Here is a 16,950-nt window from a genome sequence, read left to right as displayed (position 1 = left end):
TTTTGTAGTTGAGAAACTGAATAATATACCTTGAGATGTAGTGACTCAACTGATGCAAATCGTAACTTACTGTTAGCTTAGGATATTTTTTATCTAAAATCGGGACTGGGACAAAGAGATACCTAAAACCTCTGGAATGTCTTTTTTGTTGTTTTTTAATTGGTAAGAAACTAAAATCCACAGCTTCCCACAAAACGTTTAGGATAAACATGATCTTGAGAAAAAAAATATTCTCCCAAATCAAAAAATCATAGTTTTATTACAGCAAATCATAGTTAAATAACACTACCCTGGATTCCTATGAGCTTTCACTGCAATAGAATAGTTGAAAACATGTAAGCAATAACATATTTACAGCTTGGAAAAGAAATTAAAGTCATGTCTTATTGTATTTTTTATAGTTACTTCTCTTAATGCATCTTTCTACATACAAATTGCTCAAAAACAGGCTATGACTCTAGGTTAACGAAAAAAATCAGAAACAACAGAACTTGGGCTTTCAAGAGTACCCATTGATATTTTGCTATTTATTTCAATGGAAGAAAGATTAGATTTAAATTTTTTCTTATTATTATCAACATATTGTAAAGCAAAATGAGAAAAGAAATGTGAAATGGAAAAAAAAAAAAGAAGAAAACTTAAAGGTTAACGAAAAGGGCATTTTCAGCAGTCCTTAGAACTGCTCACATAATGTAAAGTTGTCTTGCATGTACTCACAGAACACGTTTTCTTTAAACGCAGGGTCTTTTCTTTTGTAAATTGAAAAATGCCTAATATAAAGAAGTATTAAATTGTAAATAAGACCTCTTGCTTCATTCAATCCATGCTTTGCTTCATTTATCTTCATCTTGTTAGGCTAAATTAATTAACAATCTCTGTGTTGCACACTTTCTCTTTTCATTACATCAAATAATGGCCTGGATATGGGAGAAAACCCTCACCACAGGGATCTTGAAACACTACCTTGAGGAAGAGTCTCTTATACATGTATTGCTTTAGCAATATTAACTAGCTAGATGTTACAACATTTATTAAACAGATTCTTCATTGCTTTAAAATAATTATCATGATTTTGTGACAAACAAAAATATTCTTAAAAATCAGAGGCTTGCAATAGATCATGTTTACAATTTGATAGCCACAAGTACTATCAAAAGAAAGAAAGTACTTAAATCCATCAATAGTTTTACTTAATGCTTTATCTAATATTTTAAAAACACACTTGAATACAATTTCTGGTCAACTGTGTATACGATCCCAAACACGTTAATGTTTCAAATTACTCAAACCAAGTTGCTGTACTGTTTGTCTGTGAATGTTCTCTATATAATTAATTGGATGTCTGGGACGGTTTCATTGGTAAATCTGGTTATTTTAATACTGTAATAGGGAGCAACGTGCTAAACTATCAGGCAAGTTTTCTTCCTTTAACCTACATTATGGCATCTAGACCAAAAGGACAAAACAGTAAAGCCTTTTTTAATCTCACTCTGATCAAACAACCCTCTTTCTCCAATCACAGCTTTGTGCGTGGTATCTTTCTGCTAGTGTTTCTTATTTAATTAAAACAGACACTGACAGAAGGACATGGATTAGGACTGTAATGATGCATTTACTTAGATTAATCGGAGGCTCCTTTTGGAGTAATGGCTTAAACAAAGAACAAAAGGAAATTGTTATGAAACAGCCTTTTATCTCAGGCAAAGGTCACATTATGAGGTTTTTAATTTTGTCAGCCTCTGTTATATTGGGCCTTGCTACTGGAACATGAGAAGTGCTTCTCTCCCCCTCTCCCCCAAGCCAAGCCAGTTATTATAATACAGCCATTAAAGCTGCAAATTAAAATGTCTGATTTTAAAACAGGTTGCTTAGCTTTCAAAACCCTCTAATTAGCATGTTGTGCATTGTTGTGAGGGAAAGAAACCTAAAATGCTAATGACCTGCTGCCAGGTGACCACACTGCTGTGCAAAATAATACAGACCATTTCAAGTAGTAGTAATGATAATAATAATACCCAGCTCTTATGAATTACCCAACTCCAGGTCTACTCTGCACCACATGTGCTTAAAGAAACAAACGTGCATCCAGCCAAAGATCAGAGTTCAGTAGTCAGCACAAGAGATTGTTGTATGTTAACTGGAAAGAAGTCGGTGCCCATTCAGACACTATGAGGAAAGAGAAAAACATTTGAAACCACCACGGGCCAAGGTGATACTTGGACCAGAAACAGAGAAAAGCACTGAACGGAAAATTCTTACCCTCTCAGACAGAAACTACAGATACACTTCTGTAAATCTCAGTAGAGCCAGCCCTAACTTAGTGCGATAAATTCTGCTTCTGTGCTTTGTTATAAAAAGGCAATATTCCATTAAAAGACCCTAAATACAGGTATATTTTTGTCCTTTCCTAGTTTACCGTTCATCGTTAAAAGTTCATTGAACACATAAATTTAACCTAGAGCTGCCAAATCTCAAATCTTTTCCACAAGTCTTGTGATATTTTCTTAAAATATGCTACAGAAGAAAGTCTAATAACGCGATCTCAAAGACTCAAACCAGATAGAAAACATTTTCTTAAACCTCATGGTACTCGAAGCACTGTTTTTCTAAATACTTGAGTCTTAGAAAACTTACTCGCTTCACATGAAGTTTAAAAAAAAAAAAAAGAACTTCACATAAAGTTTAAAAAAAAAAAAGAACTCTCATCTCCTAGCGACAAAATCTATCACAAGTTACTTCCTTTCTTGAAATTGTAGCTGCAAAAATATTCATTAGTCTTCTGCACCACCTAAATTGTGCTCAGAGCCAATCCTTCTCCAGTCACAGAGTCCACATCTCTGGCAAGCTGAAATGTCACACAATACCTAGAGGCACACAACCTGATACCAGCAAAGAAGCTAAACCTTGCTGGCAGTGCCAACGCTGGGTTCAAACACCAGCAGCAGAGGCTGCTGTTCAGCGCCACAGAGAATACCTTCCTGACAAGTCCAGAACAATCACCTGGGCAGGCAAGATTAACCTTACTTGACCTGCCAACAGGTAAGAAAAAAAATTTTTCTCTGTAACTTGATGTCTTTGTCATGAAGACCCTGGTCCAACCCCCTCCAAACATACCAGCATAGTGTGGCAGCGTTCTTCCGAGGTCACAGTAGTAGGCAGCTGGATGAAGTGTTGAGAAGCTGTGCTGGCCTCTATGTCTGTTCATTCGCAGAAGTCTCCCACCCTTCAAGCGATCCTTAATTGACCAGTAAGGGACAAAAATGACTGCAAAGAGGATTTTCAGTCATTTTTAATCCCTTATTGCCTTACCTTTTACTTAAAAGTTCATCAGTCTGAAGACAAGGTACTGTGTGATTCCAAAGCCCAATGCACCCATAATCACTACTCGATAGAGAGCACAATTCAGTTCTTCTCCAGATAAATTACAAACCAGCTAGGTTAAGTAAATTATAATATATAAAGGACCAAGGGTCTTGTTTCATCTCGAACCCATGTGTCAACACTCTGCATTGCTTGTCTTTATTTTACACAGCACAGGTCAAGTTCTGCCATGCTGTTGCCACTACACTTTCTCACGATACAGTCCTGATCCTGAAAAAAAATTGATGACTTGAAAACATTAACACAATTACATGCAAGTCACTGAAATTACCTACATAAAAAGGGAAAATGCACTTATTTGCGAAGATAGTAATCTCAATTTACTTAACATTCTGACAACTGAGCTGCTTAAAAGGTGGCAAACAAATTCTGGTAAACAAAATGTTCATAAAATTAACTGTGTTATTGTTAATTTGTTATTGACATTAAAATGTTAATAAAATTAACTACCAAATAAGCATTTGGTAAACAAAATGTTAACAAAATTAACCATGTAGTAGTATTCTATCTGGTTAAAAATATGCTGAACTTCACAATAGTTTTCTACAACTTTGAGATATCACTGTCATCAGCCAGTACCACCACTTATTTATTTAAAATAAATTTTAAAATAAATTAATTAAACTTAACTTCTGTTCTGCCAAGATAATCACATCTAAAGATATGAGAACCTGTTTTCACAGATACATGTATCATCCACTAGTGTTCCTTGGCTGCCTCTTAGTTGTTATTTTTTCCTCAATAAAATCACCTCTGCGAGACAGAAAACACTGCTAAGTTTGTTTATAAAAAAAATACACTAACATCTAATGAAAAACAGACTTTGTGCAAAGTCATAGGTGGCTCCATCCTTTAAAACTCATAGTCAGAAAATTCCTGTTATTTTCATTTGTGGCTGCACACACAATATGTTTGTAGAATTCATCATAACTGTATTTTGAAAGCATCTTGTGATGGCTACTGCGTTGATATGCACAATGCAAATACACCGTTTCCCAAAAGTTCTATTTGTTCCTTAAAATATATTAAATATGCCAATGCTCTTTTAGTGAACAAGTAATAAAATCTGCATTAGTATCCGACACAGAATGTGAATTCATGCTTTAAGATCCGAGTTGCTTAGATAGCAAATTATCTGCATCATTTCACATTTACCAGCTAGAGAGCTGTCCAGGTACAGTCTGTATACAGAAAGCATTAGAATAATCAGTGCCTACATTAATACAGTACTTTGTGTCCTGTGGTTTTTGCTGAACATCCATGTAGTACATAGAAATATACGTAAAAGAACAACAGTGATCTAGTAATCTAAGACTCCAATGTAGGAGTCTAACAAGAGTCAGGCTGGCATAGCAGCAGCGAGTGACATGGAGCAGTGGAAACACTAGTAAAGAAGTCAAATACTCAGTAATCATGCTGGTTTGGTGCAGAATAAGACACTGATTGGGCTTTGATACATTACGAGTTCAACTGGGCCCATTAAAGTACATCTCTGAGTAACTATAGTGCTCTGTCACGTTGATCCTGGAAACTCTGGTGGCCAATATAGAGCAGAAAAGAAAAATTTACTTCCTCATTTCTTTGAGCACCACTTTCACACACCCAATCAAAAGTCACAATATGCTCTGCACTGATGTATAGCATAATAAAATGTATTTCTAGGAAAAAAAGTCCTTGAGATTTAATGCATAATAATGTAAGCAGATTTGACTCAAAGACAAGAAGAAAAGGGAAGTCGGTTCCATCGAAATATGGGTTTTTTTACTCAAGCAGCCCCACAGATTTGTGTGTGTATATATATATACTCACACACATATATAAAATTTAACCTGTCTAAAATGGAACTATATATATGGAACTACAGGTACATAATGAAACCCACATAACAGTCATACAGTGGAACCCAATCCTGTTCTTCAAGTTACCAACTTGTGCCCCCCAACCACTAGGACTGTTTATACAGAACAACAATTTTCTCTGTCTTCATATGCTGTAAAATAAGAATAGTTCTTGTCTCTGAGCACCAGTAACAGCTCTTTGGGTTTCTCTCATTACACACAACCTATCTTATTTTTTCCAAGAATCCTTCTCTACGGGTCCTATTCCACCCAGTAAGTCCATACTGGTATCACTGTATGCACAACTTTGTATATGTCAGATGAGAGAAAGCAGAGCTGTCTGCTCTTTGGGTTTCCAAAAGAGTACATTTGGGCCATACAAAGTAGCTCTTTTTTTAGCCCTAAGAACTACAGGATCAATCAACTTACTTGAATTCAAGTCACTTGTCAGATTACCACATTCACCACCAAAAATTCTTATTACTATTTAACTCTTCTTGCAATCCTAGATACCCCATCTCATTCCAAAACTTCATTCCCATCTGTTTTGTGATGCAATGTACAAAACACTGTTCAAATCCCTTATAAATTTATTATTTGGTTTTGGAACTGCTGTCCCTATGAACATATCTTTGAACTTTTGACCTAACATCTTAAACTCTCTTCTCAACTGGAGTCTTCCTATTTTCATATCTGTTATTTTTCTTAGTCCTGAAGGTAAACTAGATAAATGATGGAACAAGAATCACACAAGCAGTCAGTTTCACTCTTCTGGCTATTATCACTTGATTTCAATAAATGATAGGGCTACTATATTCCAAATTGTCTTGCAAGAGAATACTGATCTACATAATCCACCACTAATTTTATAGTGAGCGTCACAAATTAAGCTGATAAACTATTTCATATTATATGTAACAGAAAAACTACCTATATACTTTCGAGTGCAGATAATATACTCAATGAGCATTCCAAAAAATATTTTTGCATTCTAGCGTGCAAAAGTAGCCTGCAAAAATTACATGAAAATTTCACCCCAGTTAAGTGAAAAGAAAATTGTCCACATACAAATTCGGCTTGCGTCTCACTTCAGAAACACAAGCTAGGTTTCAAGAGAAACTGGGGCCAATGTAACTGTTAAGGGATTTCATTTTGCTGGTGAACCCAACATGAAACAGCTCGTGCACAGAAGGGCATCGTGCATGTGTAACTACACACACAAAAGATAGTCATGTGGTGGACTTCAATACCTCCTCAAAAAATAATTCACTAGGCACCTTTCAGCATTTAACTTACAATTTTCCCACAAGTCAGTATTTCCCAATCAGTATTGCCTGATGAAGGGGGCACACAGAAGCATAAGGCATACTTTTGACTCAGTACCTGGCATGCTAATTACCTTTTTATGCCTCGGTTTACCCATGTGTAAAACAAGAGAAACAAAAGCTTTACAAATCACCTTTCTAAACTGCTTTGAGATCTGATGATAAAAACAGGGAATGAGGGAAACTGAATCTCTAAGCAGTCTGAAACAGGTATCAGTTAAAAACAAAACTAAACTAAACAAATGAACATAAAGATTTGGGGTTTTTTGGTTGGTTAATTTTTTTCCATTCTCTGATGTTGTTTTCAGTGCCCAATCAGCCAGTCATGCTACTGTATTGCTTTATAATAAAGTGGATCACAACAGATCAATTAATCAAGTCAGGACAGTGAGTGCACTTTGTTTACATGCTGTATCCTGTACATATCTTTCCTAGGTTCAGACCGAAATCCAGCTCCAGCTGCAACAGCTTTCAGGCTGACAAATCTTTCTGGAGCTGTGCCACACAGCGTTTCGGACCTGGAAGGTGCTGCAAGCTGGCACTTTACACTTCTTAAAACCCCATATATCAAATTTCCACACGTTAAACATCCCTCCAAAGGTATACCTATCGCAGTTTAATGGCATGCACCACCTAATCTTTGGGCACTCATTTCTTCTGCCCATATTTTTATCGGGATTTTAAATCTTACATTTCTAAAGAGTGGAATTAAAATATATTACCTATTAGAAAGTGAATACTCTTAAGTACAGTATCGAGACTCATTTATAGTTCACTCTCAAAGAGCTTAGGTTAACAGATTTCAAAATGTGTCATTTTTTGTATATATTGATATTTTGGGGTATATCTAAATCATTAACAAAATTTCCACTGCTGACAAGGCTGGAAACTCTGTCACACTGATGGAAGCTAAAGCAGTTTAGAAAGCAAAGTAATGAAAATAAGTTGAACTACCTAAATTTTTAACTATTGTAATCAATTCAGTGTTTCACCAAGCTAGCTTAGCATGGTTATAAAAGTCTTGCTGGTAATCACAGAGAATGAACTGTACAACTACCTTTTCTTCCCAGTAAGGGTAACAGAACACTGGAACAGGCTGCCCAGAGAGGTTCTGGAGTCTCCTTCTCTGGAGATGTTAAAAACCCGCCTGGACGTGTTCTTGTGTGATCTGATCTAGGTGGTCCTGCTCCAGCAGGGGGATTGGACTAGATGATCCTTTGAGGTCCCTTCCAATCCCTCACATTCTGTGATTCTGTGTGATACCTGGTTTCTTCAACATTTGTGAAAAATATGATTATCTCAAATGGGTTTAGAAAACACAATTTTTCTGACTTTTTATATATCTATACACACGTATATAATCTTTTATACATATATATTTTATATATAATCTTTTTTACATATACATGACATATACATATGTGTGTATGCATATATATATGTAGGTATATATATGTGCTTGTACAGTTACATTTAAGCAAAATTATCAGGTTGTGTTCTCAACCTTTTCTTCAAAGCCCACCATCTAGACCAAATGGAAATACGTAGCCATTTCTCAGCTCTGGTACCTGAAAGAGGACACCACAAGGTGTAGGACAGAACAGGTGCCGCATGTGTTCAACCTCAGGGAAGAGATGCCTCAGAAAGAAAGAAGGGAGGAGAATGAAAACAGCAACAGCTTGGGAGAGCTCAGGGACTCCCTACAAAACCCAGGAACTTCTGCCTAGCATCTGCATTTGATCAGAAAGATGGGAAAGCACTTCCTTCCGACGGACTACTTCAGATTAGAAAAGGGATGCGAGAAATGAAAGAGTTAAATACATGCATTTACATAGAGTTTTAAGAGAATCACATAAAGAGTGATTGTCTTAAATCCTAGAGAGACATAATGTTTTGCTTTATTTTTTTCCTCTCAAGCCTGCACCTTTTTTCATAACGAGATGCATAGTCAGCCCTCACTCGTTAAAATATTTGTGTTGCCACGCAGTTAAACAAATGTTTTTTTCATTTTCTTTTAAAATAGCCTCCCACCCCTGTTTCTCTAAACAGTGGCCCATCAGTCCAGCTGGATAACATGTACAAGCAGAGCAGTAAAGTCTCTTCTTGCCCCCATTAAAAGGGTCTTTTCCTTATTTCATCACCCAGAACAGGTGGGGAAATAACAGGACTTCAAAAATAATGGAGTACATCTGAAAGGAATTCTGATTCCGTAATATTCCCACATTCCACTATAACTCACAGCATCTGACCAGCATTTGGCACAGGCAAGTGCAGAAGATCAAGGTAATGTTTTCTTATTTCTTTTACACACTCATATTCATAATTCCATTGTGTGCATTTTTTGTCTATTTTTATTCTTCCTGATTCTTTGTATGAAATATGAAGAACTCACAAGTATGACTATCAAATTTATGGTGTACGCTTGCTACACCGTATGTTATAGTCTCACAGTTGTTTGCCCTGCAGCATGAAAGATTTGCATAGCATTTAAATGGGAGACATCTATACAAACTATAGTTAAAATATTATTACATTTATATGTTTTTCTATATGAACTAGTAAAAAAAAATAATTTTTTATTCGACTTTAGGGCAACATTTTACTACAATTAAATGAAAAGGCTTAGCTCTACTACTTCTTTGAAAAGAATCATGACCAAAAGAGAGACAATTTTAGGAAACATAACTCGAAGATGATAAAGAAAAACTCTCTATTTCTATATGAGGCAATATCACAACCAAATATATTATTGATATTTAAAATCTGAACATATTCCCTCTGTAATTCTTTCATCTGTGTGCACATTTATACAGGAGCTTTGAGAGAGAAAAGAATGAAGCGCTTGCCTTGAATCCCAAAGGGGTTTTACGTGATGGTGTTTTTGTTGGTTTTTGTAATTCATTATACTCTCCCTTCCCATCACTGGTGACCATCACTGCAGCACCATACCTCCAGCTGTGAGCTTGAACATACAGCTCCCTGAAGCCAAAACAAGCGCTGCTTTTCTGATTTAGAACAAGGGACATCGGAAGGGGGGAAAAAGCTTAAGCTTCCATTCCTTTTGAATTTCAGTGTCACCTCTGTAATGGAATATATGACACAGCAACCTAGACAATATGACAAATTACAGGAAAAGCTGAAGCAATTAAGACCACAGAAAATTATCAGATCTTTTAGCAGTAAATTAATATTATGTCACCTTCAGAGGGAAAAAAACTCTTTAAACCATGTTTTACATGAAATATTTGATAAACCGTACACCTAATTTATAAGGTTTTTGTGTTACAAAGCACAAGATGAAATCTTATGTACCTGACAATGCTTCTCTCAGGGAGAACTGTCATCTAAGAGGAGAGAAATTCTCTCTTGCAGGAAATCCAGCGCATGTTAGACATAGACAGACAGAAGGACAGATGGAAAGAAGGAAGGAAGGAGGGAGGGTAAATATCAACAAGTATAAGGACAGAAGATTACTTTGGCAGTTATGCAACACTTACAGAAAAAGAATTTAAAAGGAAACTATATTTTTCTCCTCATGAAGTCCAGAGTACATATTTTATTATAGTGAGCACTGACTTAATTTTCCAAGACAGCCTGAGACAACAGCAGCTGACTACAAGCTCAGCAGAGGAGTCTAAAATTAGTATTTTAAAAAGTCGTTTTATTCTCATAAAATTTGTACATTAAAACTGACATTTTAAAAGGTTACTTCTGTAGCGAGGAACTAGCAGCTATCAAAATCTAAAAACACCAATCAAATGTAAACGTGTTTCAAACCAAACTTTGGTTAGCACACGCAAATCACCGTGCCGAACAGCAGCGCAGAGGAGGGGAAAGCTTTGAGAAAAAATATAAATCAGGTAAATCTTCAAGTTATAGTATTATTGCAACAAAGCTGTAGTTTAGACATCTTAGTGCTAACTGCCAAACAATCTGCATTATTCCACGCTGTTAGCCATAGAAAGTGCGTTTCCTACCACTTCAAACAGATTATGAATTCCAGTTGAGCAGGTTTGTGATAGAGTCAGAGAAAAAGACTTTCTTTTAAAGTTGGCCTGTTTTATTTTTCTGCCCTACTCTAGAATACATCCTATTCCATATGGATTTTTATACATTTTAGGGCAAGAAAAATGCAGCTAGTCATTAACATGTCCACAAGTGTATTAAAATTACATTTACCCCAGTCTTTTATATGTAAGATTGTTTTATCTATCATATACAGCTGTAAGCAGAAGAGACAAGTTAGTCCAAGGACATAATGTCTTTCAGGCTCTATAGCACTTAGCAGGTTACTGAGCCTCCAAGGCCTAACAGATTTAACCAAGACTTTTCACACAATCAGGTAAAGAGAGCTAGGCCAGTCAGCAGACGTCCCATTCAGATAACAAAGAGAATATTTTAGTGACAATGTGAGAAAACAACAGTAAAAATGGTAGAGAAACCCACTGAACCGTAGCACTCTTTTTTTCTTTAATAAGAAGCATCAACTGGAGTCTGACTATGACATTCACCGTAATTTTCAGCAAAGGGAAAGTCAGTCATACAAGCTTTGTCACAAAAGATTCAAATAACCTATTATAAGAATCAACTACATCACCGCTGGATAATCTTCTCTAGTTTAATTTCCTCTGTGGATTTAGGATGAATTCATAGATGAACTGTTAAAACACCAGGCTAATAGATGAAAGATTCTTGCCATGCATGGCATCACTAAAGTGAGCTACAACAAAACGTTGCTGCATTTGTACCTTCAGGTTCACCTCAACAAAATGCAAGTATTTGGTGTCCTCGAGTCTGAGCTAGCAATATTAGAACTTGCAAACAAGAAACGGCTATTACTATCCAAAATGGCTATAGTCAGTTGCAAACCAATGAAGAGGTGAAAGCACTGTGGTGTGAACAAAGCCAGTCCTAGCATTTGTTAAGGTCACTTCAGTTCTTCAAGTGGCTCTTCTTAGAGTCCATTACCTCAGCTAAATACGCTCAGCAAACCATAATAATGATGGAGATAACCCATCTGAAGAAACTAATTTGGGGTGTGGTTTTGAATTTGAAGCAGGGAAAAGATGACTACACACCCCATGCTCTTGCTGTTCTCAGAGGCCAAGTTTAAATAAAGAAGAATACTTTTTAGTTATCTTGGACCACATTTCAATGGCAAGGGAACTGTGAATGAAAGAAGTTTACAAAGACGACTGTTAAACATTAAAGTATAGTATAATCACTGTATGAATTAGTCATAGCCAGATTAGACACTGTCCAACCCGCTTTCCAACCATCTGCAACAAATGTGCTCCATTAAAACAGAACCATATGGAAAAGAAGCTAGCAATTAACACAGCTTCTATGCATACCTCTAATACAGCACAGATTTCAAACTTTGAGTGAAACTGACTGCTGAATTACTTCCATATTGCTGCTGTTTAGACCTTGGCAACACATATTTATCCTCACTCACTACAGTATGTCATCCCAAGATACTGCTATATCATCAAAATAAGCATGAAAAAAACACCCACAACTGAGCTACTCATTGTGGTTTATAGCCTCCGTTAATAAAATATGTGGAGATCAAAGTATAACAGACTTTTTCAAAGATGCATAATACGTTACTTAACAGTCAGTATCAAAACTAATAGCTAATGCAGGGCAAATCAATTAATTTAATTGCTAATTGGTAACGTCTTGTACTATTAACAAACCTGCTTCAGGTTTGAGTAGCTTTCTGCTCTCTAAGATTATTTGAAGTGGTAGAGATGCTGCACTTAACATTGTTATCATTTCTCAATCCAAAGGGGACATGCAGAAATCCTAGTTCCAAAATTCAGAGCCCTTAAAATGCTCACAGATAGTAATATTTTCATTATTTTTCTTCAATAAAGTAAGGAAAATAGAAAACTTCATAATTGCATCTGTTTGAGTGTACAAGATCCAGAAAGTTCAGCTTGCTATAAACAAAAAACTGATTGTAATCAAAATGTTTTGTTTCCTTACTCAAAGTAAAATATAAGTGCTCGGTACATATTATGTGACATTTTCTACCCAGTCCATCAGAGCTCTTCACTTTAAAAGCCTGGCTCTTGAATTCACCTTACAGACGTTTGTTCTCTTACGCTCAACAGTTCAGTCCATGACGTTTGGTCAAGGTGGAGAAGCCCCACAGAATCATGTAGGTTGGCAGGGACCTCTAGAGGTCATCAACTCCTACCTCCTGCTCACAGCAGCTCTGCTTGCTCAGGGACTTGTTCAGTCAAGTTTTGAGTATCTTCAAGGAGAAGAAAACCTAAATACTGTACTAGAAAAAATTTACCTAAATTGTAAAAAAAAAAACATACTGGGTATTTAAAATATGATATTTCCAACATAAATTAAGTTGCTTTAAATCATGTAATACTAAAATTGATGGAATTCATATTTGTTTTTTAAATAACTGATAATTATTTAATTAAACAAAGATCATCATAAAGCAAAATCATTCTAGTTCATCAAAGCTCCTGTATTTCCTCAGTTATCCATGACAAAGTGAAAAAACTAACTACAGACATCATTTTGCTATAAACTTCTGAATTTTCCAAAGCGGAGTTACAGAAAAGATTAATTCCATGAAATATTACCTCAGTGCCTATATGATTTCAAAAGCACATACATTTTTGAAGCAGCTTTTCTTGACTCTAGATCATTCACGTTTCCAAGACCCACAATAAAACATAGAGACTAGAAACGAAAGATTTAGAGGCAGAATTCCCCACATTAATTTAATTCTATTCACACAGAAGTTTCTCCCCTTTTTCCCCCATGAAGAAAAAAAAACAAAACAAAAGAAAACAGAACTGTAAAACAAGCTCCACATTTCTTCCTGGGTGCTTTTCACACCTTCAAAGGTTTCAATACTGACACTATTAATAGAGCCCTACAGGAAAAATACACTGTCCAAGTTTAATATATTGATGAAACAATAGAGCTTAGCTATTATTATATATGTCTGTAGCTGCTTCTTGGTTTTGTCCTTAAAATTGTCAATTGTAATCGCTATATAGAAGATCACGTGAGGTTCAGTGGTGGATTTTAAGTACCAGCATTTCAAGTCATGTAATTATCCTCAAATTGTCATTTCTTTCAAAAAGGAAAGTTCTAGAAAACCTTGCCCTGAACATGTCCTTGCACACATGACACATCCACAGGCTTATGCACATTAACAGAAATAAAAGGATATAAACATGTATCATCTTAAAATTCACGGTTTGAGGAGAGATTATCAGTAATACTTGAATAGCTAACACAAACAATAACTCATTTTGTCTTAAAAATATGCCCATAGCATCTGAAAGAGTTGAAGAAGCATTAAATGGTATTCTGATTAATGACATTTTGGTTTAATAAAAAGAAGGTTTCAGTGACAGCCATATTAAACAACAGTTTGCAAATAGGACTTCAAATAAACCATACGCGTGTATCAAAAACTGGCCTTCTCTCACTACATTTGTTTTCTACATTCATTAGGTAAATGATATATCGCCAAAAAGTCCAAAAATATTCAAATAGTATTAGGACTGCAAAAAATGCCGTGCTTTGGAATTAGCACCTAAACCTCCTCTATCCCTCATAAATTCCAGCTAATTAAATTCCTACTATGTTATTCCTCCTGTTTTCCTCACAGCTGTTTTATATATTTTCACCTGTTTCACTTCCCTTTTTGTTCAAGTAACAAAAAAAGCTTAACCTTACTTGATTGACAGAAACGAATAACAATATTTAATTAACATCACTTCATATGTGACAAATCTTAAAACTCTGCTCAGTCAATAAGGCTCTATGAAAGTATTCCCCCAACATTTTTAAAAGCTTTTTAAGAAAGCTCAGTACACTGTGTTCTTAATTCAAAAGCACATGCCGAGTTAATTATGGTCTTATGCTTTGACCAAAAGTAGGATTTGTGGGATTTTCTTTTTCTTAAGTCAAAGGATTCAAAAGTAATTTATGAATGATACTGAAATAATGCACGAATTAGCTGCTGACATGCTGTTAGTTTCAAGCGTTAATTTTTTTTCTAATGTACTGGGAGGGTCAGCATTAAAGTCATGCTGACTTGAAACTCTATTTATACTAAAAACTACATTAACCAAACAATCATGCTATTTTACAGTCCTCCTACTTGCTTTTAGATTATTGCTCTTGACTAGGTTACTTGTTTGAGAGACTTCAGTGCAATTTCTGCCAATTTAAATACACACGTTTCCATAGCTAAACAAATACTGTAACAGCATCACATACACTCTTCTCCAGAGTTACTATTTCTTTATGTACATTATGTTTAATTAATGTTCCCGTCTCTGCGTGAGCAGTGAAACGATAGGTGTATACTATACGCATTCTCACACCTTACTGTTTGCCTGTTTAAGCTACTTGGTTTACCATTATCTCATTATTACGAACACATTTTCAAAGGGGTCATAAATGGTTCAAGGCATATATTTGGGGAGGGGAGAACGTGAGCATGCACAAAGGCAAAAGGGCCACAATTTAGTAATGTTTATACAAAGTATTGCTATCTATTTCTCAGTTGGATTTTAAAGAGTATCCAATTTCCTGTAGATTATTGATTTAAAACGTGATTTCAGGCTCTAACTCACACGGGATTGGCACCGCTTCTTCCTGATATGATACCTGGACAGACAGAAAGGGCACTTGGGCTGAAGCAGTTTAAGGAAGGAAGAGCCATGGACAATTTTCTCCCTGACTTTCTTCTTCCCTTTGGGATATGCTCCTCAACAGCAGGCTGAGCCAGGCAGAGGCTAAGAAAGCCACACTGGAAGGCCTTCCCAGCTCCAGTCAAACACTTCTCCAATCTCAGCTTGGTTCAGGACCAAGAAGAATTTCTCTGAATTCCTCCTGCTATTCTAACAGTTTCTATATTAACTTCTTTTTTATCATTAACAATAAACACTAATAACCATAAGCATTAGTCTGACAATCATTTCTGTTAGGATAACTTTAGTACTCTATAAATTATTTCAGGAATCAGTTACTCTCTAAGAACAAGGTACGTGAAAGATTAGTACGTGTAGAGTTTTGCCATAATATTATGAACCCTTGCCTAACACTTTTACATCCATTCTACCTACTTTACACCTCTTGCCACAGTGACTAAATGAACTCCATACGATTATTTAGTTATTATTTGCAGAGGGAGTGTGTTTTTAAATCAACCAATGTAAAATGTGAAAGTCACTTCTGCACTACCCATTCAGGAAATAAACATGATTTAAAAGTAACGTATTCTACAGTTTGTATTTCTACTGCATAATTTCACAGATTTTGAAAATGTCTTCAGCATGTTGAATCATCAGTAAGGTCAGGGGTGCCAACGGCACAAATATAATATTGACTTCTTTGCTAAAATAATGCAGGAAAATAACACAGCATTGTGATACAGAATTAAGGGAAAGGTTATGCCCATTCAGGCTCAGGAAAGAGTACAGCTCAGTGACCAAAAGGGACGAATGAAAAAGCAGGATAAATTTAGTGACAGGTGAGTTTGGGACATCGAGCCTGTAAGGTGAGAAAGGGCACTTGGGTGGCCACGGTCAGGGACTGTGAGATACAAAATTGCCGCGACTGCAGCAGAAGCCTGTCAAAAGAAATGTCAGACTGGCCATCACAGGGGCCAGGAAAATGAGGGAATTGGAGCTCTCGTAACGAAGACAGAAGTTAGCAAGAGAAGTACATCATAAAGACAAGCGTATCCACTTCTGGATCTTGCTGCAAGTGAAAGAGCAGCTTGTCAAGTAGCAAATAATGCTTCTACTTGCATCCGATTTTTGGTAACTTTTCATGTACATTGTGCAAAACATGAATTATTTTTTTTTTCATAGAATAAAATGCCAATGTTACTTTAAACAATACTTTTTTTGAAAAACAGCTGCACTGGTTAAGTGACAGGAGAAATTTTTCTTCAAAAAAATTCTCAATGCTATCTGAAAAGCCAAATAATGTTCTATTTAATTTCTTCTACATTTTAGTTTCACTACTTCTGCCAATATAATGTAATGATGGATTTAGGAGTAAGAGCAGATTTAGAATTTAACAGTGTTACAATTTGTAAGATACATTTTTTTAAAAAAGAATCACAAATTCAGACTTCTTCAAATGTTTTAAAGTGCTATTTGGACTTTTTAGTCAAATTCGTCTTATAAATTCCCTGGTTTTAATGTTTTCTATTCATTTAAGACATAAACCAAATTATTTAAAAAGACAGGAGGAATATAGACTGTGGTAAAATAAAAGAGAAGGAACCTAATTTAAGAATGAAGAGGAAAAAAGCAATGGATGAGTATATACTTATGTCTTACAATATATCAGCTTTAATTAGGCTGGAATAGGCTGCCCAGGGAGGTGGTTGAGTCCCC

At 35.7% G+C, this 16,950-nt stretch overlaps 1 protein-coding gene across 2 annotated transcripts in view; it reads right to left on the bottom strand.

Moving 5' to 3' along the window:
* Nucleotides 1–16,950, bottom strand: part of SOX6 (SRY-box transcription factor 6) — a 381,585-nt gene that overhangs the window by 269,133 nt on the left and 95,502 nt on the right. The window contains exon 1 of one of the 2 annotated variants that reach the window (XM_086614168.1): nt 3,115–3,139. The exons of the other annotated variant lie outside the window; for it this stretch is intronic. The gene's annotated coding sequence lies outside the window, so the exon portion shown is untranslated. Of the gene's footprint in view, nt 1–3,114; nt 3,140–16,950 lie in introns of those variants that run through there. 2 annotated transcript variants of the gene reach the window in all.

This window comes from Tauraco erythrolophus, chromosome 6 (assembly GCF_009769465.1).
Source record: "Tauraco erythrolophus isolate bTauEry1 chromosome 6, bTauEry1.pri, whole genome shotgun sequence".
NCBI lineage: Eukaryota > Metazoa > Chordata > Aves > Musophagiformes > Musophagidae > Tauraco > Tauraco erythrolophus.
Note: the sequence above shows the minus strand (reverse complement) of the source record. Positions and strands in the feature narration are given on the sequence as shown.